The sequence below is a fragment of the Oncorhynchus masou genome, chromosome 17, assembly GCF_036934945.1.
Source record: "Oncorhynchus masou masou isolate Uvic2021 chromosome 17, UVic_Omas_1.1, whole genome shotgun sequence".
Taxonomy (NCBI): domain Eukaryota; kingdom Metazoa; phylum Chordata; class Actinopteri; order Salmoniformes; family Salmonidae; genus Oncorhynchus; species Oncorhynchus masou.
The window spans coordinates 6536350-6559792 of record NC_088228.1 but is presented as its reverse complement, the minus strand read 5'-3'; the positions used below and the strand labels follow the sequence as shown (position 1 = coordinate 6559792).

The 23443-nt window shown below is 40.0% G+C and overlaps 1 protein-coding gene across 1 annotated transcript in view; it reads right to left on the bottom strand.

Annotated features, from left to right (window-relative positions):
- The window catches only part of LOC135558351 (cadherin-7-like), a 148098-nt gene extending 147712 nt beyond the window's left edge, over window positions 1-386 (bottom strand). The window contains exon 1 of the mRNA XM_064992096.1: window positions 118-386. The gene's annotated coding sequence lies outside the window, so the exon portion shown is untranslated. The remainder of the gene's footprint in view (window positions 1-117) is intronic.
- Window positions 387-23443: the final 23057 nt, after the last annotated feature.

Here is a 23443-nt window from a genome sequence, read left to right as displayed (position 1 = left end):
TTTTGAAGAAACACATTTTTAGTGCATACATAACATTTATGTTAAAGAAATTCACTAGAATTTAAAATCGCAACCTTGGACAGTTAATTAACATATAAAGTGAATAGCGGTTCATACCTTTTCCTCTCTGGAACGCACTCAAAAGGAACCCGCAATCACATAGCCATTGCTCCAAAAGAGAATCCAACACATTGTGAAGACACTGCCACAGTTGAGGTGTTGAGAAAGCCGCGCTGTAACATTTTATAAACCTTCCCTTACCACTACTGTCGTTTGATGTCTTCCTCTCTCACACACAGTCCGGACGATGCCACTGCCACAGACAGTGGCACGTTCAACGTGATTGCAATAACTGTGCTGCTCAGCTCCCTAGCTCCAACTACGTGTTGTCGCTACAATGATCTCCATTGAGAAGTCACAGCTGCAGCGAGAAGCAGACCGAGAACGATTCCGCATACTGGGGGAAAAGTTGGAGAAAAATCTAACTACCGGTCGTGAAACAATGTCCTGAAGCTTGCTTCAAATGGCATCCTATCTAGTGGAATTTGAGGCAGTTAAGCGCATGGCTCTAGGCTACTTTTCTTGGCTCAACAAAATTATTGGCATACGTTAACATAGCAATTCTTATTTTAACAATGATTTTGAATTAGAATTAATATCAGTAGGATAGTAGAATTGATCAAGGCTAATTGCCACCAAAATACTGGTGTGTTCTCACAATGCTCTTGTGTAAAAAATTAAAATAGATTGACTGCTCTTGTGTTAATTATTGTCACTCAAAAACATGTCTTGCAGACAAGGCAAGAGGATGAAATTGATGCATAGTCACACCCTTTCTAAAGATTAGCAAAAAATACAAAAATAAATAATTGAAATACTGAGCTATATTGTATGCAACATTATATTTTATATTAATACATTATTTATTATACTAATCTTTCCTAATCCTCCCTTTGTAAGGATAACAACACAAAAATGTTCTAAAATGTTTTATGAGATTGGAGAACACATTGGGAGGGATCTTAGACCATTCCTACATACATAATATTTCCCAGATACTTGATATCCTTCGGTCTGCGCTGATGTACTGCTTTTTTCAATTCAAACCCAATATGTTTTCAATTGTCATTGTCTCTCTGAAAGATCCACTGGCCAAGTTTCAGCCTCCTGGCAAAGGCAACCAGGTTTTTGGCTAAAATGTCCTGGTACTTGGTAGCAAAATAGCCTCATAATATCAAAGATTGGCCATCATATTTTACAGTAGTTATAGTTGCGTGTATTCATGGAAGCTTCCCCAAATATTTGACCAATTTAAAAAAAAAATACAAATGATAAAATAATTTATTTAATCTCCCTGTGCTCTGATAATTTCCCTTCAATTCGCAAGTGGCTGAATCTCCCTGGAGAAATCATCTGAGCAAGGGAAACAGCGCCCCCTCTGTCTCAGTATGTGTAGCCCATGTATCTGAAGTCTGCCTGGACTTAAAAAAGAGTACGACATGTTACCGCCACTCAAATCATATTCAACGCAAAACGTAATTGTCTGGGAAAAAACGTGTCTTGTTTCTGGTCTGCTTTGTGTTGATGTCCTGCGTTTAGCTAGCTTGCTAACTTGGTTCTTTCATAAAACATAAATGGAGATTCGGACTGGTGGTTTTGAATGAATTTTCTTTACAGGCAAATGATTATGATGGTGATTCTGATCTAATCATAAATGAATATATTGTGCCTTTGGCCTGAGACGATTGAAGTTCAATATGTAGCTTAGCTGAAACTAGCTAGCTAACATAGCTGGTTCATTGTTGCCCATGCGAGTAAGCCTTTTAGCTAGGTAGCCTAGGACAACAAAAACTAAAAGCATACTGTATGACAGAGCCATAGACCGTTTTGTCAACATGAAAGAGAGGAGGATGGCATTGGGTGAGTCCCAATTTATTTATCTTTTTTACACACACACACACACACACACACACACACACACACACACACACACACACACACACACACACACACACACACACACACACACACACACACACACACACACACACGCAGTCTTGTACAGCTAACCTTGTGGGGACATACAATTCAGTCCCATTCAAAATCCTATTTTCCCTAACCCGTACTCGTACCCTTACCCTAATCCTAACCTTAACCCGAAAATGTATCCTTAACCCTCAACTTAACTTCTGACTCTAATGCTTAACGTCATTCTAACACTAATTATAACCTTAATCCTAAACCCCCTTAGAAATAGCATTTGACTTCATGGGGACTAACAAAAGTTCATAAGTTGGTCAAATTGATTTGATGATGTTTCTGTTTTGAAGTTTGAAATGGTGCTGGAATAGCGGAGGCAGAGCTCCTGTTGTCTCTGTGCTGACTTGCAGTAACTCTGTGGTTCTAAATCAGTAGTTGTTTAGTAAACCGAAGAAAACATTAAGTTGCTTGAACATGCTGTAGGTCATGTAACTGTTTGTTAATAATTGCTGTGTTGTCTTCACCAGACAGATATTGCTCTCCGGGTTTGTGATGAAACAAACATGTAGTTGTTTTTATTCTGCCACTGTGTGAATGTTGTCTTGTTTTGTTTTCACGGCCTTAGTGTATATCACGGTGGCAGCTGAACTAATGGGTTATAGAGCAAACAATGCAATTATCACAACATACTGTAGGTTGTATCTGGCGACCCAGACTCTTTCCATTGCCCCTCCCCCCTCTGGAACACTGCTGCTACTCTCTGTTATTATGTATGCATACTCACTTTAATAACTCTACCTACATGTACATATTACCTCGATTACCTTAACACCGGTGCCCCTGCACATTGACTCTGTACCCGTACCCCCTGTATATAACCTCCACATTGACTCTGTACTGGTACCCCCTGTATATAACATACATATTGACTCTGTACTGGTACCCCCTGTATATAACCTCCACATTGACTCTGTACTGGTACCCCCTGTATATAACATACATATTGACTCTGTACTGGTACCCCCTGTATATAACCTCCACATTGACTCTGTACTGGTACCCCCTGTATATAACCTCAATATTGACTTTGTACCGGTACCCCCCTGTATATAGCCTCCACATAGACTCTGTGCCGGTCCCCCCTGTATATAGCCTCCACATTGACTCTGTACCGGTACCCTCTGTATATAGCCTCCACATTGACTCTGTACCGGTACCCCCTGTATATAGCCTCCACATTGACTCTGTACTGGTACCCCTGTATATAGCCTCCACATTGACTCTGTACCAGTACCCCCCTGTATATAACATACATATTGACTCTGTACTGGTACCCCCTGTATATAACCTCCACATTGACTCTGTACCAGTACCCCCTGTATATAACCTCCATTGACTCTGTGCCGCTACCCCCTGCATATAACCTCCACATTGACTCTGTACCCGTACCCCCTGTATATAGCCTCCACATTGACTCTGTGCCGCTACCCCCTGTATATAACCTCCACATTGACTCTGTACCCCTACACCCTGTATATAGCCTCCATATTGACTCTGTACCAGTACCCTGTATATAACCTCCACATTGACTCTGTACCGTAATACTCTGTATATAGCCTCCACATTGACTCTGTACCCGTACCCCCTGTATATAGCCTCCACATTGACTCTGTACCAGTACCCTGTATATAACCTCCACATTGACTCTGTACCGGTACCCCCTGTATATAGCCTCCACATTGACTCTGTACCGGTACCCCCTGTATATAGCCTCCACATTGACTCTGTACCAGTACCCTGTATATAACCTCCACATTGACTCTGTACCGTAATACTCTGTATATAGCCTCCACATTGACTCTGTACCCGTACCCCCTGTATATAGCCTCCACATTGACTCTGTGCCGCTACCCCCTGTATATAACATGCACATTGACTCTGTACCGTAATACTCTGTATATAGCCTCCACATTGACTCTGTACCCGTACCCCCTGTATATAGCCTCCACATTGACTCTGTACCCGTACCCCCCTGTATATAGCCTCCACATTGACTCTGTACCGTAATACTCTGTATATAGCCTCCACATTGACTCTGTACCCGTACCCCCTGTATATAGCCTCCACATTGACTCTGTACTGGTACCCCCCGTATATAACCTCCACATTGACTCTGTACCGTAATACTCTGTATATAGCCTCCACATTGACTCTGTACCGTAATACTCTGTATATAGCCTCCACATTGACTCTGTACCAGTACCCCCCTGTATATAGCCTCCACATTGACTCTGTACCGTAATACTCTGTATATAGCCTCCACATTGACTCTGTACCCGTACCCCCTGTATATAGCCTCCACATTGACTATGTACCGTAATACTCTGTTTATAGCCTCCACATTGACTCTGTACCCCCTGTATATAGCCTCCACATTGACTCTGTACCGTAATACCCTGTATATAGCCTCCACACTGACTATGTACCGTAATACTCTGTATATAGCCTCCACATTGACTCTATACCCCCTGTATATAGCCTCCACATTGACTCTGTATCGTAATACTCTGTATATAGCCTCCACATTGACTCTGTACCCGTACCCCCTGTATATAGCCTCCACATTGACTCTGTACCCCCTGTATATAGCCTCCACATTGACTCTGTATCGTAATACTCTGTATATAGCCTCCACATTGACTCTGTACCCGTACCCCCTGTATATAGCCTCCACATTGACTCTGTACCAGTACCCCCCTGTATATAGCCTCCACATTGACTCTGTACCGTAATACTCTGTATATAGCCTCCACATTGACTCTGTACCCGTACCCCCTGTATATAGCCTCCACATTGACTATGTACCGTAATACTCTGTTTATAGCCTCCACATTGACTCTGTACCCCCTGTATATAGCCTCCACATTGACTCTGTACCGTAATACCCTGTATATAGCCTCCACACTGACTATGTACCGTAATACTCTGTATATAGCCTCCACATTGACTCTGTACCCCCTGTATATAGCCTCCACATTGACTCTGTATCGTAATACTCTGTATATAGCCTCCACATTGACTCTGTACCCGTACCCCCTGTATATAGCCTCCACATTGACTCTGTACCCCCTGTATATAGCCTCCACATTGACTCTGTATCGTAATACTCTGTATATAGCCTCCACATTGACTCTGTACCCGTACCCCCTGTATATAGCCTCCACATTGACTCTGTGCCGCTACCCCCTGTATATAGCCTCCACATTGACTCTGTACCGTAATACTCTGTATATAGCCTCCACATTGACTCTGTACCGTAATACTCTGTATATAGCCTCCACATTGACTCTGTACCGTAATACTCTGTATATAGCCTCCACATTGACTCTGTACCCATACCCCCTGTATATAGCCTCCACATTGACTCTGTACCGTAATACTCTGTATATAGCCTCCACATTGACTCTGTACCGTAATACTCTGTATATAGCCTCCACATTGACTCTGTACCCCCTGTATATAGCCTCCACATTGACTCTGTACCGTAATACTCTGTATATAGCCTCCACATTGACTCTGTACCCGTACCCCCTGTATATAGCCTCCACATTGACTCTGTACCGTAATACTCTGTATATAGCCTCCACATTGACTCTGTACCCGTACCCCCTGTATATAGCCTCCACATTGACTCTGTACCCGTACCCCCTGTATATAGCCCCGGTGTTGTTATTTACTGCTGCTCTTTAATTAGATGCTATTCTTATCCCTTACTTTTTTTTAGGTACCTTCTTAAGACTGCATTGTTGGTTAAGGGTTTGTAAGTAAGCATTTAACTGTATGGGGCAGACACTAAACAGAAAATAACTACCCACAAACACAGGTGGGAAAAAGGCTGCCTAAGTATGGTTCCCAATCAGAGACAACAACGATAGACAGCTGCCTCTGATTGGGAACCATACCCTGCCAAACACATAGAAATAGAAAACATAGAAATAAAGTAACTAGAATGACCACCCTAGTCACACCCTGGCCTATCCTAAATAGAGAATAAAAGCCTCTCTATGGCCAGGGAGTGACACATGGGGAGGAAAAAAGCCATTTTACAATCTATGTGTTGTGATAATTGTGTTATTTGCTCTATAAACTGTTAGTTCATATGCCTTGTGACAGTGATATATTGGCCTAAAAGCCGAGACAATAAGAAGACACAGTGGCGGAATAAATTAAACCAAACCTTTGTTTCAGCACAAAACTAGAGAGCAACATCTGTCTGGTGAAGTCCACAAAACATCATGTAACAACCAGTTACACGACCTACAAGCAACTTAATGTTTCTGACATTTTGGGACTAAAAAACAACTATGGATTTAGAACCACTGAGAGTTAACGCAAGTTAACGCAAGTCACAAAGAAAACAGGAGCTGCCTCCACTATTCCAGCACTATTTCAAAATCATCAAATCACTTAGCTTAGTCTAATACAGTGGCAGCTAAAATATATCAACAACTATTTAGTCCAATCAACATAAGCTAAATATGATGAGTTTGCCTATGGTACTGATTTGTTGTGTCTGTGTGTGTGTGTGTGCAAGTAGAAAAAACATGCTGACTCACCCTAGAGAAACGCCATCCTCTTTCATGTTCCTGAAACTGTCTATGACTGTCATACAGTTAGGGGTGTATATTTTGGGGAATATTCAGAGGTGGAAACTTTCTGTGGGAATTAACGGGAATATATGGGAATTAACGGGAATATATGGGAATTAATATTAATACCATTTAAATGTAGATGTTTTTTTGCATTGGATATATTTACCATGTCATATGGAGCCACAAACCTTTTACATTATCATATGTAGACAATTGCAAATGATTAAATCCTTCCAATAGAATAAAAAATAAAAACATTTGTTACGAATTAAACTTTAATTAAATGAGTTGACTCTTCACATGGGATGATTTCACTGAACAACAAAAGAAAGTGAATATTGAATTATCCCCAATGATCCATCACATCTCCCAAAGACGTTTTCAACATGCATCTGTAAAATGATAGTCTAGAAACTAAAGCTTTGGTTGTCTTCCTCTCAGGCTTCTATGTCTTCTCCCTGGACCTCTTCAATGTCCACCTCTTGAACATCAGACTCTGAGTCCTCATCTTCACGGTCACTTTCCAACCTTGTTGAGGATGGCTCGTTGTCAGGCTCAAAATGACTCAGATTTGCCCTGATGGCCACCAATTTTTCAACCATTGTATTGGTCAGACTGTTGAGTGCTTTGGTGTGTGTATTCCCAAACAAGGACCAGTTGCTCTTGAGGTGGCTGATGTTGGTGGGATTTGGAGGATGATGGAGGCAATAGGTGAAAGAGCCTCAAATCCACAAAGTCCCTTCCACCAGGTGGCTGATGAGATATGTTGGCACGACTGCCATATTGCATCTCCATCCCAAAGCCCTTGCTTGGAAGTGTACTTCGCCAGACTGCCAAGAACCCTGCCCTCATCCAGGTCAAGGTGGTGAGACATGGTAGTGATGACACCATAGGCCTTGTTGATCTCTGCACCAGACAGGATGCTCTTGCCAGCATACTTGGGGTCCAACATGTACGCTGCGACGTGTACTGGCTTCAGGCAGAAGTCCTCACGCTTTTTGATGTATTTCAGAACTGCAGTTTCCTCTGCTTGTAGCAACAGGGAAGTGGGAAGGGCAGTACATATTTCTTCTCTTACATCTGCAAGCAGAGTCTGAACATCAGACAGGATGGCATTGTCTCCCTCAGTCTGTGCAATGGCTACTGCTATAGGTTTCAGGAGTTTCAGGCTGCTTACAACTCTCTCCCAAAATACGTCATCCAGGAGGATCCTCTTGATGGGGCTGTCCATATCAGCATTTCTTGGAGATACTCCTTCCCCTCCAGGAGACTGTCAAACATGATGACAACACCACCCCAAAAGGTGGTGCAGCTTCAAAGTGGTACTCTTATTCTTCTCACTTTGCTTGGTGAGGTAGATTGCTGCTATAACTTGGCCAACCTAACCATTTTACTTGGCTCTCTTGTAGAGTGTATCCATTGTTTTCAGTGCCATGATGTCCTTGAGGAGCAGATTCAATGCATGAGCAGCACAGCCATTGGGTGTGATGTGAGGGTAGGACCCCCTCACTTTAGACCAAGCAGCCTTCATGTTCACAGCATTGTCTGTCACCAGTGCAAATACCTTCTTTGGTCCAAGGTCATTGATGACTGCCTTCAGCTCATTTGCAATGTAGAGACCGGTGTGTTTGTTGTCCCTTGTGTCTGTGCTCTTGTAGAATATTGGTTGAGGGGTGGAGATAATGTAGTTAATTATTCCTTGCACACAAGCATTTGACCACCCATCAGAGATGATTGCAATACAGTCTGCTTTCTCTATGATTTGTTTGACCTTCACTTGAACTCTGTTGAACTCTGCATCCAGGCACTCAGTAGATAAAGCATGTCTGGTTGCAGGGGTGTATGCTGGACAAAGAATATTCAGATACAATACACATTGCCTGTGAGCATCAGACGGGAACCAGTTGCATACGCAGCTCGAGATTCGACATTCATCAGCATTTCTCTGACTACGTTCCCTCATTGAGTCAAAACAACATCTGATTCCAGGAGGACCATGAGCTGTTGCTATCGATAAGGTGTCTGATTCATAAGTTTCACCTTGAATAAAAGTGGAGGGACTTTTGTCAGAGATTGCTTGTTGTAAGTGCCCATGACACAATCTGATTAGAAAAAAATGAGTAACAAAATCAAAAATCAATGTGCAGATAAATAGTTAAGCAGATAGATTAAACAACTCATTTGTAAGATAAATGTTTTAAAATGAAACATGTATGGAAACAGGTGAATTAACACTCCTCAGTTAGTAGGTGCTCAAGCCAGCTAAAACCCACATGGTAGCAAAAACTAACTAGCTGAAATTGTTAACAAGTTAGAAATGATTTAAACACACTTTGCTGTAGGCTACTATTTACTAATTAACCAAAAATAATGTATGTCATATAAAATATTCACCCCGCCCAGTATTGTAATAAAAACTTACCAGAAAGTATGTAGTCCTTTGCTCAGACAGTGTAGAAGTGTGGGCTCAATAGCTTCTCATCAGTGTGCAGATCAAGAGAATTAGGTGTACATTTGATGGAAGAGTGCACTGCACATGTGATGGAAGAATGCACCGTGCATTCAGAGGGTTGCAATTCCATTGAATTGGGGATAGTTTAACCACAATATGCCTAGAATTGCCTTATGTGTATCCCACAAAAAAAGGTTAACTGTTATAAGCTAAATTGTTTTGATGAATTTAAGCAAAATTCCCCAAATTCCGGGGCTTAACTTCCCATGGAAAATTTCCGGCAAAATCCCGACCATTTGCAACTATACATACATTACACGCTTTTAGTTTTTGTTGTCCTAGGCTACCTGGCTAAAATAATTGCTCGCTAGCCTAACTTCCTTTCATGGGCAACAATGTGCCAGGCCAGCTGATTAGCATTAAGCTAACATTACAACATCTAGCTACATGTTGAACTTCCACATTCTAAATCCCTATCCCTATTCCAAATCCAAAGCCCTAGGGGTGGCAGGTAGCCTAGTGGTTAGAGCGTTGGATTAACAACCGTAAGGTTGCAAGATTGAATCCCTGAGCTGACAAAGTAAAAATCTGTCGTTCTGCCCCTGAACAAGGTAGTTAAGGTAGCCACTGTTCCTAGGCTGTCATTGAAAATAAAATAAAATTCTTAACTGACTTGCCTTGTTAAATAAAGGTAATATAAGTAATAATCTTCATCCATGGTGCATTTAGGAAAGGATTTTATTCATTATTTTTTTAATTTTAGCTAGCTAGCTAGTCACCTGAGAACAACGGCAACAATTAAAGTTTTCTGTCAATGTTGTTTGGCTTCTCTGAGCTTCTAACGTAATGTGATTGTGTGAAGCCAAATTGGCTTCCCTTGACACTTTTCTTGGGACCAATCACAGCTGAGCTCACTCAGTTTAGCTCAATGCTGATTTGCTATTATTTGTTTTATCAAGGGAGGCCAAATACCTGCTGGTTTCTGTTGCTTTCATTACTACAGGTGGCAACAATGTCAAACCCTTTTTGACCAGATAGACATCGGCTACATATATAGTGACAGAGGGGCGCTGTTTTGTTCACTTGGATGCTTTCTCCGTTGTGATACATTCAGCATCTTAAGAATTGAAGGAAATATATATTAAACACAGAGAGACAAAAGATACATGATTTTGTATGGTTTTTTCTGAATAATTTATTCCCTTGGCATTCATGAATACACACCACTGGGTAAGTGCTACATTTTAACAAACAATAAAGCTCATGGAAAAATAAGCAAGTAGTAAGTAATAGCAATTCAAAACAGTCATAAGCAACATAACAAAATGGACTGAACAAAAATGTGCAAAAACAATAACATGTTTTGATTACCTGGCTACATGTAACAAGTGAACAGATCAATTATAGAAAATGGCCCCTTGACTGATCCATTAGCATGTAGCTGCCATTAGCGAAATCAAACACAAAACAAATAGAGGATGTCCTCTTCAACATTGATAAAAGCAAAGGTACCTAATATTACAACTGCTCACCTTTGGATGTGTGAAGGACCCGTGTTGAAAAGGAGCCTCACGTGACCAATAGCCTCACCTGACCATAGAGTTGGGTAGAGGGGGGCACACCTGCCAAGAATGACCTCCCCCCACGTCAACGACAAGGGGAATTCTGAATAGTTTGTGGATCCCCATGCTGATGAATGACAAAGCGATTTAACATGTGTTTTACTTGAAGATTGTTATTATACCCCCGTGAAACAGGAAGCAATGGAAGATTAAATTAAAGAGTTAGAATGTTAATAATGCAGATTTATTTTTGTTTGATTTTATATATAATAATCTTTAGGGGTGCCAATAATTTTTACATATCGTTTTATAGATTTTTCTTTTCTTTCTTGTTAAACAAAATATTTTTTCTCTGAGAAATTGTATTAGCATAAAATAATATAATTTCCCCATGTTTTTGGAGCATACAATATAGCTTGGTATTTGTATTATTTTTTTGTACACAGTATGTTTTGCTAAGCTTTATCAAGCTTACCAATACTGGGATGACCAACCTTATAAAGAACCTTTCCAAACTGCTGCAGAACCATACTGTCAACAAACAATGCAATACACCTTAAATCTGTGAAGCGTGTGCAGTGTGTAACCAACCATCTGATTGATCTGGCCTGTCAGGTCACCTAAACACCAAGTGTGTGAAATGCCCTTCCGAGGCAATAGGTTATGCTTCTGTTTACCTCAGGGTTTATAGTCAAGTCTGGTGAATCGAGTTGCCAGTAACTATGAATTGTATCTGCTTAACTCAAACTCAAATCTGACATTGCTGCAAATACATGACACAGACAGACAGACAGACAGACAGACAGACAGACAGACAGACAGACAGACAGACAGACAGACAGACACTCGTGACACACACAGGTGGGACATTTACACACACACATAGAACTGTTGTAACATACCTGTGTATATACCACTCTCTATATATATATATCTGCACAAAATACCCTGTAATATCAAAGTGGAAGAAGAATTATAACATTTGTAAAAAAATAAAAAAGTTATGAAAAATAAAAACACTAATATATCTTCATTAGATCAATATTCAACCCCCTGAGTCAATACATGTTAGAATCATCTTTGACAGCGATTACAGCTGTGAGTCTGGATAAGTGTCTAAGAGTTTTCCACACCTGGATTGCGCAACATTTGCCTATTATACTTTTCAACAGTTTTTCAAGCTCTGTCAATTTGGTTGTTGATCATTACTAGACAACCATTTTCAGGCCATAGATTTTGAAGTAGATTGAAGTCGAAACTGTAACTCGGTAACCTAGGAACATTCGCTGTCTTCTTGGTAAACCAGTGTAGATTTGACGTTGCGTTTTAGGTTATTGTCCTTCTGAAAGGCGAATTCATCTCCCAGTGTCGGGTGGAAAAGCAGACTGGACCATGTTTTCCTCAAGGATTTTGCCTGTGCAAAATATATTTTACACTTTGTAATATTTGTTTGTTTGTTGCAGTATTACTTTATTGCAAACAAGATGTGTGTTTTGGAATAGCTCTATATCCCTTCTTTTCACTCTGTCAAAAAGGTTAGTAAAACTACAATGTTGTTGATCCATCCTCAGTTTTCTCATGTCACAGCCATTAAACTCTGTAACTGTTTTAAAGTCACCATTGGCCTCATGGTGAAATCCCTGAGCGGTTTCCTTCCTCTCTGGCAACTGAGTTAGGAAGGAGGCCTGTATCTTGTGTTCATAAATGACCAGCATGGTCGAATAATAATAAGGCAGAACAGTTGAAACTGGAGCAGCAGCACGGCCAGGTGGACTGGGGACAGCAAGGAGTCATCATGTCAGGTTGTCCTGGGGCATGGTCCTAGGGCTCAGGTCCTCCGAGAGAGAGAAAGAAAGAGAGAAGGAGAGAATTAGAGAACGCACACTTAGATTCACACAGGACACCGAATAGGACAGGAGAAGTACTCCAGATATAACAAACTACTGCAGCATAAATACTGGAGGCTGAGACAGCGCCTTCAGAGATGTATTCACTACTCTTGAATTATTCCACTAATTGTTGTGTTACAGCCTGAATTTTAAACGGATTAAATTTAGAATGTGCTTAACAAGTCACATAATAAGTTGCATGGACTCACTGTGTTTAATAATAGTGTTTAACATGACTACCTCATCTCTGTACCCTGAGTATATGTACTGTATACATTTATATGTACTGTGTATATTTATATATTTATATATATATATTTATATATATATATATATATATATTATATATATATATATACTGTATATATTTATATATATATATATATACTGTATATATTTATATACACTGCAGCTTATTCTGATTTAGAGGGGTTAAAGGCGGAAGACACATTTCAGTTGAAGGCATTCAGTTGTACAACTGACTAGGTATCTACCTTTCTTTTAATCTAATATGTCTACTACCGTACACTGTCTTTTGTTATACTGTTTATATACACTGCCTGTATTTACACTGGGTATACAACACATTAAGAACACCTGCTCTTTACTGTATCTATTTATATATGCTGTAGCTTATTCTAACATTTGTCTTTTGCTATACTGTTTATGCACACTGCCTGTACAACACATTAAGATCAACTGCTCTTTCCATGACAGACTGACTAGGTAAATCCAGGTGAAAAGCTATGACCCCTTATTGAGTTCTCCTGGGTAGCCTAGTGGTTAGAGCATTGGACTAGTAACCGAAAGGTTGCAAGTTCAAACCCCTGAGCTGACAATGTACAAATCTGTCATTTTGCCCCTGAACAGGCAGTTAACCCACTGTTCCTAGGCTGTCATTGAGAATAAGAATTTGTTCTTAACTGACTTGCCTAGTAAAAAAATTAAAAATCCACTCCAATCAGTGTAGATGAAGAGGAGGAGACAGGTTAAAGAAGGATCTTTAAGCCTTGAGACATGGATTGTGTATGTGTGCCATTAAGAGGGCAAATGGGAAAGAAACAATATTTAAGTGCCTCTGAACAGGGTATGGTAGTAGTTGCCAGGCGCACCAGTTTGTGCCTAACTTGTCTATTACTCTATTAATAGAGTTCATAATTGTGCACTCTCCTCAAACAATAGCATGGTATTATTTCACTGTAATAGCTACTGTAAATTGGACAGTGCAGTTAGATTAACATGAATTTAACTTCTTCGATATAGGGGGCGCTCTTTTAATTTTTGGATAAAAAACGTTCCCGTTTTAAACAAGATATTTTGTCACGGAAAGATGCTCGACTATGCATATAATTGACAGCTTTGGAAAGAAAACACTCTGACGTTTCCAAAACTGCAAAGATATTGTCTGTGAGCGCCCCAGAACTAATGCTACAGGCGAAACCAAGATGAAATTTCATACAGGAAATGCCCCTGATTTTGAATGCGCTGTGTTCCAATGTCTCCTTATATGGCTGTGAATGCGCCAGGAATGAGCCTACACTTTCTGTCATTTCCCCAAGGTGTCTGCAGCATTGTGACGTATTTGCAGGCATATCATTGGAAGATTGACCATAAGAGACTACATTTACCAGGTGTCCGCTTGGGGTTCTCCGTCGAAATTATTGCGCAATCTCTAGCTGCGTCCACTTTTCCATTAGGTTCAGAGGAGAAAGGCAACTGCCACGAATGATTTATCATTGAATAGATATGTGAAAAACACCTTGAGGATTGATTCTAAACAACGTTTGCCATGTTTCTGTCGATATTTTGGAGTTAATTTTGAAAAACGTTCGGCGTTGTAATGACTGAATTTTCGGGTTTTTTTCTTAGCCAAACGTGATGAACAAAACGGAGCGATTTCTCCTACACAAACAATCTTTTTGGAAAAACTGAACATTTGCTATCTAACTGAGAGTCTCCTCATTGAAAACATCCGAAGTTCTTCAAAGGTAAATGATTTTATTTTAATGCTTTTCTTGTTTTTGTGAAAATGTTGCCTGCTGAATGCTAGGCTTAATGCTATGCTAGCTATCAATACTCTTACACAAATGCTTGTGTAGCTATGGTTGAAAAGCATATTTTGAAAATCTGAGATGACAGTGTTGTTAACAAAAGGCGAAGCTTGTGAGGCAATATATTTATTTCATTTCATTTGCGATTTTCATGAATAGTTAACGTTGCGTTATGCTAATGAGCTTGAGGCTATGATTACGCTCCCGGATACGGGATTGCTCGACGCTAGAGGTTAAGCTTTCTGCCCTCATCAGATATGTCTATGTCCCGATTCCATAGAGGTTAACTGGATCCCGACATTTATGATTTCTTGTTATTTGAAGTTTTTATTATTATTTCTTTAATTGTTTTACATTTTTACTACATAGTTAGAAGCTGATAACACAAGCATTTTGCTGCACCTGCTCTGTATATATTTGATCCTCCCTTGTATTTCTGTTTTTTATTATCTACTGTGTACTGTTACTTTTATTACTTCAAGTCAAATCAAAACAAATGTATTTGATACACATGGTTAGCAGATGTTAATGCGAGTGTAGCGAAATGCTTGTACTTCTATCTCCGACAATGCAGTAATAACCAACGAGTAATCTAACCTAACAATTCCAAAACTACTGTCTGATACACACAAGTGTAAAGGGATAAAGAATATGTACATAAAGATATATGAATGAGTGATGGTACAGAACGTACTTTACTTAATTGTTGTGTTAAGAGGTCGCGGGTAAGCATTTCACTGTACTGCTTTACACATGCTGTATCCAGTACACAACGTTAAAACTTGAAGCATACTGTACAGTACATGAAGCCGTTTGTCTTTCGAGCCAAAAGCGAAGGAACATTTTAATTACAGTCATTATTCCCGTGTTACATACTAGTCAATGTTTCTTTGACCATGGCTGACAGATACAGTATATGGTTAACATGTGAAATTATGGCTTACCCTTATTCCATGTCCATCACTCTTGACATAAGTCACATTCTGCTCATTGCTCGACAAATACATCTAGAATAGTAATACGAGGCATAACTGGGTTCAAAAGCAATTTGGCATTTTTCAAATACTTTTAGCGTTTGCTTGAGTCTGTCTGTAGTGTCAGATGTGCAGGGTTTGCAGTTTCCTGACTTTTCGATCGGTTCATTAAGCCAGGCAAGCTCAAACAACCACCGAAAATGTATTTGAAACTATTTCAAATAGTATTTGAAGCCAAGTCTGTCACTCAATGAGTCCCATTGTGACACTTCGATCCCGAGAGGCAGAGAAGCTTGTATCTGTCATCCTATTTCCTTTGATATAGAACGAACAACTACGGGCATCTCGAGGGACAGCTACACCAAAATTACACCAAAATTATAACAAACAAACAAGTGAGAAACATCTCACAGTCAAAGATGACCTTTGTGTCTGTACGAATTGACAAGGATAGTCCTGAACCAGATATCAAAATCATTTTGTTTTTCAAAGTCGTTACTGACAGTGGTTATTTGATTTGATCCTTCGGCATTAAGTGCACGTCAAAATGACACAGATCTGATGAATCAGCTGTGTTACTGTTGGGCTAGAATGAAAACCTACACAGCCAGTAGCTCTCATGGACAAAGGCTTATGGATGCTGCATCCTCCTTTTGTTCTTTATAAAAACACGCCCTGATAAAGGCTCGTTATAAAACACAGCCTGATAAAGGCTCGTTATAAAACACAGCCTGATAAAGGCTCGTTATAAAACACAGCCTGATAAAGGCTCGTTATAAAACACAGCCTGATAAAGGTTTGTTTTAAAATACAGCCTGATAAAGGTTTGTTTTAAAACACAGCCTGATAAAGGTTTGTTTTAAAACACAGCCTGATAAAGGTTTGTTTTAAAACACAGCCTGATAAAGGTTTGTTTTAAAACACAGCCTGATAAAGGTTTGTTTTAAAACACAGCCTGATAAAGGTTTGTTTTAAAACACAGCCTGATAAAGGATCTACATGAAGTCTCTTCATAAAGCACAGCCTAATAGAGAAACTTCATAAAGCACAGGCTGTTAGAGGCTCTTTAGCTGAAATATTGATGTTTCATAAAAAGAGTGAAAATTGCAGACTTCCCAACATTTTTTTTTTTGGAAATAGCACACAACTCTCTGTCTCTTTCAACAGAAATGTCAGGTGAGCCTTTTGTCTTCAAAGGCTCAGCACTCAGTCAATATTCGTTGGCCATGGCCGTTATTTGACAAGGGTATTGAAGGACCATGGACGGGGTATTTTGGCTAAATATTTTGAGTGATGTATATGTTGAGCTACAGAGGTAAACACTTCCATGTAATAATAGATGTTTCAAACTTCAGAACAATTGTCACGTGTGTACCAGTTCCTGGAAGGGCCTTGGGAAGGGTGAGCACTGAATGTTTCTCCTTCTCAGGGCTTCATCAGACTGTTTTGTGGTCCCCTCGGGAATCTTCTGAATGAGATCTTGTAGAGGAAAGAAAAGGCTGAAAGTAGATAGAATTATGGATTTGGTACTGTGTCTTTTATGTGCCTGTGTGCTAACATAGCGCCACGCATAGCCCTACACATTTTGATCAAAATGTTTGCCTACATGTTGTCTGTTTTAAATGAGTCTGTCGGTCGGCCTATTTATCTGCCTGTTTGTCTGTCGGTCTGTCGGTCTGTCGGTAAACTTCAGACTTCCGATTAATTATTCAGATTATTTAGACACTTTGCTATGAGACTCGAAATTGGACTCAGGTGCATCCTGTTTCCATTGATCATCATTGAGATGTCAGGACCGAGGGAAGACTAGTCAGGACTGAGGGAAAGATGAACGGAGCAAAGTACAGAGAGATCCTTGATGAAAACCTGCTCCAGAGCACTCATGTAACGATCTTCGTCTTCATCGGATGAGGAGTAGGAAGGATCAGACCAAAACGCAGCGTGGTAGGTGTCCATGATTATTTATTAAGACAGAACACGAAAATAGCAAATAACAAAGTGAACGTAAGAAATGAAAATCAAAACAGTCCTGAAAGGTGAAAACACAAAACAGGAAACAACTACCCACAAACACCAGGTGGGAAAAGGCTACCTAAGTATGGTTCTCAATCAGAGACAACGATAGACAGCTAGCTGCCTCTGATTGGGAACCATACCAGGCCAAACACATATAAAAGAAAACGTAAAAAAACAACATAGAATGCCCACCCCGACTCACGCCCCGACCAAACCAAAATAGAGACATGAAAAAGGAACTAAGGTCAGGGTGTGACAGCTCAAGACCTCAGACTGGGGCAAAAGTTCACCTTCCAACAGGACAACAACCCTAACCACTCAGCCAAGACAAAGCAGAGGTGGCTCTGAATGTCCTGGAGTGGTTCTGAATGTCCTGGAGTGGCTCTGAATGTCCGGACTTGAACACAATCTAACATTTCCGAAGAGACCTGAAAATAGCTGTACAGTGACGCTCCTTATCCAACCTGACAGAGCTTGAGAGGATCTGCAGAGAAGAGTGGGAGAAACTCCCAAAATACAGGTGTGCCAAGCTTGTAGCGTCACATCCAAGAAGACACAAGGCTGTAATCACTGCCAAAGGTGTTTCAACAAAATATCAAGTACAGGGTTTGAATAGTTATGTAAATGTGATATTTCAGTTTTATATTTTTTATACATTTGCAAACATTTCTAAAAACCTGTTTTTGCTTTGTCATTATGGGGTATTGTGTGTAGATTTGTGAGTGAAAATTTTAGAATAAGGCTTTAAATAGGCAAGTCAGTTAAGAACAAATTCTTATATTCAATGACTGCCTAGGAACAGTGGGTTACCTGCCTTGTTCAGGGGCAGAACGACAGATTTGAACCTTGTCAGCTCAGGGATTTAATCTTTCAACCTTTCTGTTACTAGTCCAACCCTCTAACCACTAGGCTACCTGCCGTGTAACTAAATGCGGAAAAATTCATGGGGTCTGAATACTTTCTGAACGCACCGTAGATAGCTTCAGAGTCCTCTTTAGGGGACATGTTTCAGTTAGATACCAGACATGGATTCAGTCCTCTGGATACTGTAACAGACAGCACATGTTGGGCTCTCTGGGAGGGGGAGGGGCTGACTAGTTCTTGGGCATTGTCCTTTGTGCTTTCCTTGTGTTCCAAGACCATTTGCCATCCTGCTTCAGGTGACAGACAGCACATCAGTTAGGGCTGAGGTTACACACTGGAAAGCTACTTTAAGCCATGGAGCTTTCTAGAAGGAGTCCAGGTTCTCTTATGTAAAGAAATGTATTGCATTTTTTTTTGTCATTGTCAACCTTCCTTGTTTCCAAGGGAACCGTTTTGGTATTCTGTAATTTAGCTGTTTAACTAAGATAGACAGTACAATAATAATGTTTTAGAAATGGTTTGACCCTGAGCAGAGCAGAGTCGATTAGAGCCTGACGTAGACAACGTGCTCAAACAAGTCAGAGTCTCGTTTTAAAAATGTTTCCAAATTAAGAAATCAAATAAGCAAGGGAGGCATATCTGTTTTCAAGCAGTTATCCAAGTTTCAACAATGTGTAACTGAATGAATGAATAGACAGAACAAATGAACAAATGAATTGAGTGTTACAGATGTAACGTATCTCAGGCATCATAATTCTGTGCCAGATAAAGATTGCCAGCAGTATCGCCCCATCAGCATGGATAGAACCAACTGAGATTCAGTCACCTTGTCCCATTGGCATTTGCTTGGAAGCTATCGAATCAATTAACCCTTGCACGGCATTTACATTCAACGAGTGTCATATTTTAGCATACACAAAAAATATTGATCATTGTATTTTGGGGGGTGGATACCTGGCCTAGTGATGACAAAAGAGCTAGTTGGCTGGCAAATACAACAGCAGACTGGACAGGGTGGAAAGACTGCTGCTTGAATAGTAAGAGATGACGGACGGACGGACGGACGGACGGACGGACGGACGGCCTGAGAGACTGTATTTGATGGCTTAGAGTTGCATGTTCCCAGAATGTGGACAACTACATTTAGACTAATAAGTCCCAAGACATTTTGTCCAAGCTTTGTGAGTGGTTACAGGTATGTATAATATATAAACCCCTCTCTCTCCAACATAAACACACAGGCACGTGGTGCACACACACACACACACACACATGGAAGCATGGGCATTGTATAACATGTATAACATGAAAAGGTTATAGTTGTAGATTATGCGATGCTTAGACCAAGAAGTATGGAAATATACAACAATGGTGTTGTAACCAATATAGAGGAATGACTGACACACTAAGGATGTCCTACGGTTGACATTCCTATAAAAACAGGACAGTCCTTTTCAGTGAAAAGGCTGAATCACATCCAGCCATGATTGGGAGTCCAGTAGGGCGTCGTCCGGGTTTGGCTGGGGTAGGCCATCATTGTAAAAAATAATAAATAATTGTTCTTAACTGACTTGCATTGTTAAGTAAAAGGTTACATTTTTACAACATGTATTGTAGGAGTGTCAACCGTAGGGCACCTTTAGTGCGTCAGCCATTTCTCTGTTTCATTACAACATGATTGAGTAATACAATACATTCACAGAGGGGAAAGAAGAGACATTTTTGAGCTGTCATGGTTGATTTTTTCAAAATGGAAATGAACCTCAAAAAGAGATACTGTACCATGTATACACAACTCTGAATTATAATATGAGTGAGTTCTTACCGGCTGGGCACACACTGGTTGAATCAGCGGTTTTTTATTAGCCAATGTGGAAGAGACGTTGAATTGACATCTGTGCCCATGGGGTATTCAGCTTGTGTTATATAGTCTCCCAGTTTGTGTTATATAGTCTCCCAGTTTGTGTTATATAGTCTCCCAGCTTGTGTTATATAGTCTCCCAGCTTGTGTTATATAGTCTCCCAGCTTGTGTTATATAGTCTCCCAGCTTGTGTTATATAGTCTCCCAGCTTGTGTTATATAGTCTCCCAGTTTGTGTTATATAGTCTCCCAGTTTGTGTTATATAGTCTCCAAGCTTTTTTATATAGTCTCCCAGCTTGTGTTATATAGTCTCCCAGCTTGTGTTATATAGTCTCCCAGTTTGTGTTAAATAGTCTCCCAGTTTGTGTTATATAGTCTCCCAGCTTGTGTTATATAGTCTCCCAGCTTGTGTTATACAGTCTCCCAGTTTGTGTTATATAGTCTCCCAGTTTGTGTTATATAGTCTCCAAGCTTTTTTATATAGTCTCCCAGCTTGTGTTATATAGTCTCCCAGCTTGTGTTATATAGTCTCCCAGTTTGTGTTAAATAGTCTCCCAGTTTGTGTTATATAGTCTCCCAGTTTGTGTTATATAGTCTCCCAGTTTGTGTTATATAGTCTCCCAATTTGTGTTATATAGTCTCCAAGCTTGTGTTATATAGTCTCCCAGCTTGTGTTATATAGTCTCCCAGTTTGTGTTATATAGTCTCCCAGTTTGTGTTATATAGTCTCCCAATTTGTGTTATATAGTCTCCAAGCTTTTTTATATAGTCTCCCAGCTTGTGTTATATAGTCTCCCAGCTTGTGTTATATAGTCTCCCAGTTTGTGTTATATAGTCTCCCAGTTTGTGTTATATAGTCTCCCAGTTTGTGTTATATAGTCTCCCAGTTTGTGTTATATAGTCTCCCAGCTTGTGTTATATAGTCTCCCAGTTTGTGTTAAATAGTCTCCCAGTTTGTGTTATATAGTCTCCCAGTTTGTGTTATATAGTCTCCCAGTTTGTGTTATATAGTCTCCCAATTTGTGTTATATAGTCTCCAAGCTTGTGTTATATAGTCTCCCAGCTTGTGTTATATAGTCTCCCAGTTTGTGTTATATAGTCTCCCAGTTTGTGTTATATAGTCTCCCAATTTGTGTTATATAGTCTCCAAGCTTGTGTTATATAGTCTCCCAGCTTCTGTTATATAGTCTCCCAGCTTGTGTTATATAGTCTCCCAGCTTGTGTTATATAGTCTCCCAGTTTGTGTTATATAGTCTCCCAGCTTGTGTTATATAGTCTCCCAATTTGTGTTATATAGTCTCCAAGCTTGTGTTATATAGTCTCCCAGCTTGTGTTATATAGTCTCCCAGCTTGTATTATATAGTCTCCCAGCTTGTGTTATATAGTCTCCCAGTTTGTGTTATATAGTCTCCCAGTTTGTGTTATATAGTCTCCCAGCTTGTGTTATATAGTCTCCCAGTTTGTGTTATATAGTCTCCAAGCTTGTGTTATATAGTCTCCCAGCTTGTGTTATATAGTCTCCCAGCTTGTGTTATATAGTCTCCCAGTTTGTGTTATATAGTCTCCCAGTTTGTGTTATATAGTCTCCCAGCTTGTGTTATATAGTCTCCCAGTTTGTGTTACACACAATGCCTTCATAAAGTATTCACCCCCCCTTGACTCTTTCCTCATTTTGTTGTGTAACAAAACGCCCAAACGCCATCGTGCGCAAATTGAATTTGTGCACCCCACACCAAACGCAATCCCGACATGCAGGTTGAAATATCAAAACAAACTCTGAACCAATTATACCCATGTGGGTATAACCAATGAGGAGATAGCATGTGGGTATATGCTTCTAAAAGCCAATGAGGAGATGGGAGAGGCGGGACTTGCATCGTGTTCGGCGTCACAAATAGAAGCAACTTCTATTTTGACGCCTGGCAACGCAGACGCTCGTTGACGAGCGAGCAGTGTGGGTGCAATGGTTGAATAATATGTATGTGTACATTTATTTACAACGCTCGTGCACGAAACACGTACGATTTGGGCAGCCTGGATTTAAAATGGATTCAATTGAGATTGTTTGTCACTGGCCTGCACACAATACCCCATAATATCAAAGGGTTATTATATTTTTCACATTTTTTACAAATTAATTTAAAATTAAAAGCTGAAATGTCTTGAGTCTATTTGTCACGTTCTGACCTTAATTTCCTTTGTTTTGTCATTATTTAGTATGGTCAGGGCGTGAGTTGGGTGGGCAGTCTATGTTTGTTTTTCTATGTTTTGGGGTATTTCTATGTTTCGGCCTATTATGGTTCTCAATCAGAGGCAGGTGTCATTAGTTGTCTCTGATTGAGAATCATACTTAGGTTGCTTGGGTTTCACTGTGTGTTTGTGGGTGATTGTTCCTGTCTCTGTGTTTTGCACCAGATAGGGCTGTTTTTGGTTTTCCACGTTTATTGTTTTGTAGTGTTCATGTTTTTCTGTTTTTATTAAACATGAATCAATATAACCACGCTGCGTTTTGGTCCTCCTCTACTTCACCACAGGAAAACCCTTACGCTATTAGTATTCCACCCCTTTCTTTTGGCAAGCATAAATAAGTTCAGGAGTAAATATTTGCTTAACAAGTTACATAATAAGTTACATGGACTCACTCTGTGTGCAATAAAAGTGTTTAACATTATTTTTTGAATGACTACCTCATCTCTGTAACCCACACATACAATTATCTGTATGGTCCGCCAGTCGAGCAGTGAATTTTACGCACAGATTCAACCACAAAGACCAGGGAGATTTTCCAATGCCTCACAAAGAAGGGCAGCTATTGGTACGTAAAAATACATTTAAAAAAAGAAGCAGACATTGAATATCCCTTCGAACATGGTGAAGTTATTAATTACACATTGTATGGGGTATCAATACACCCAGTCACTAACTTAGTTGAGAGGAAGGAAACCACTCAGGAATTTCACCACCACTTTAGAATAGTTACAGAGTTTAATGGCTGTGATGAGAGAGAACTGAGGAGGGATGAACAACATTGTAGTTACTCCACAATACTAACCTAATTGACAGAGTGATAAGAAGGAAGTCTGTACAGAAGAAAAATATTCCAAAACATGCATCCTGTTTGCAACAAGGCACTAAAGTAAT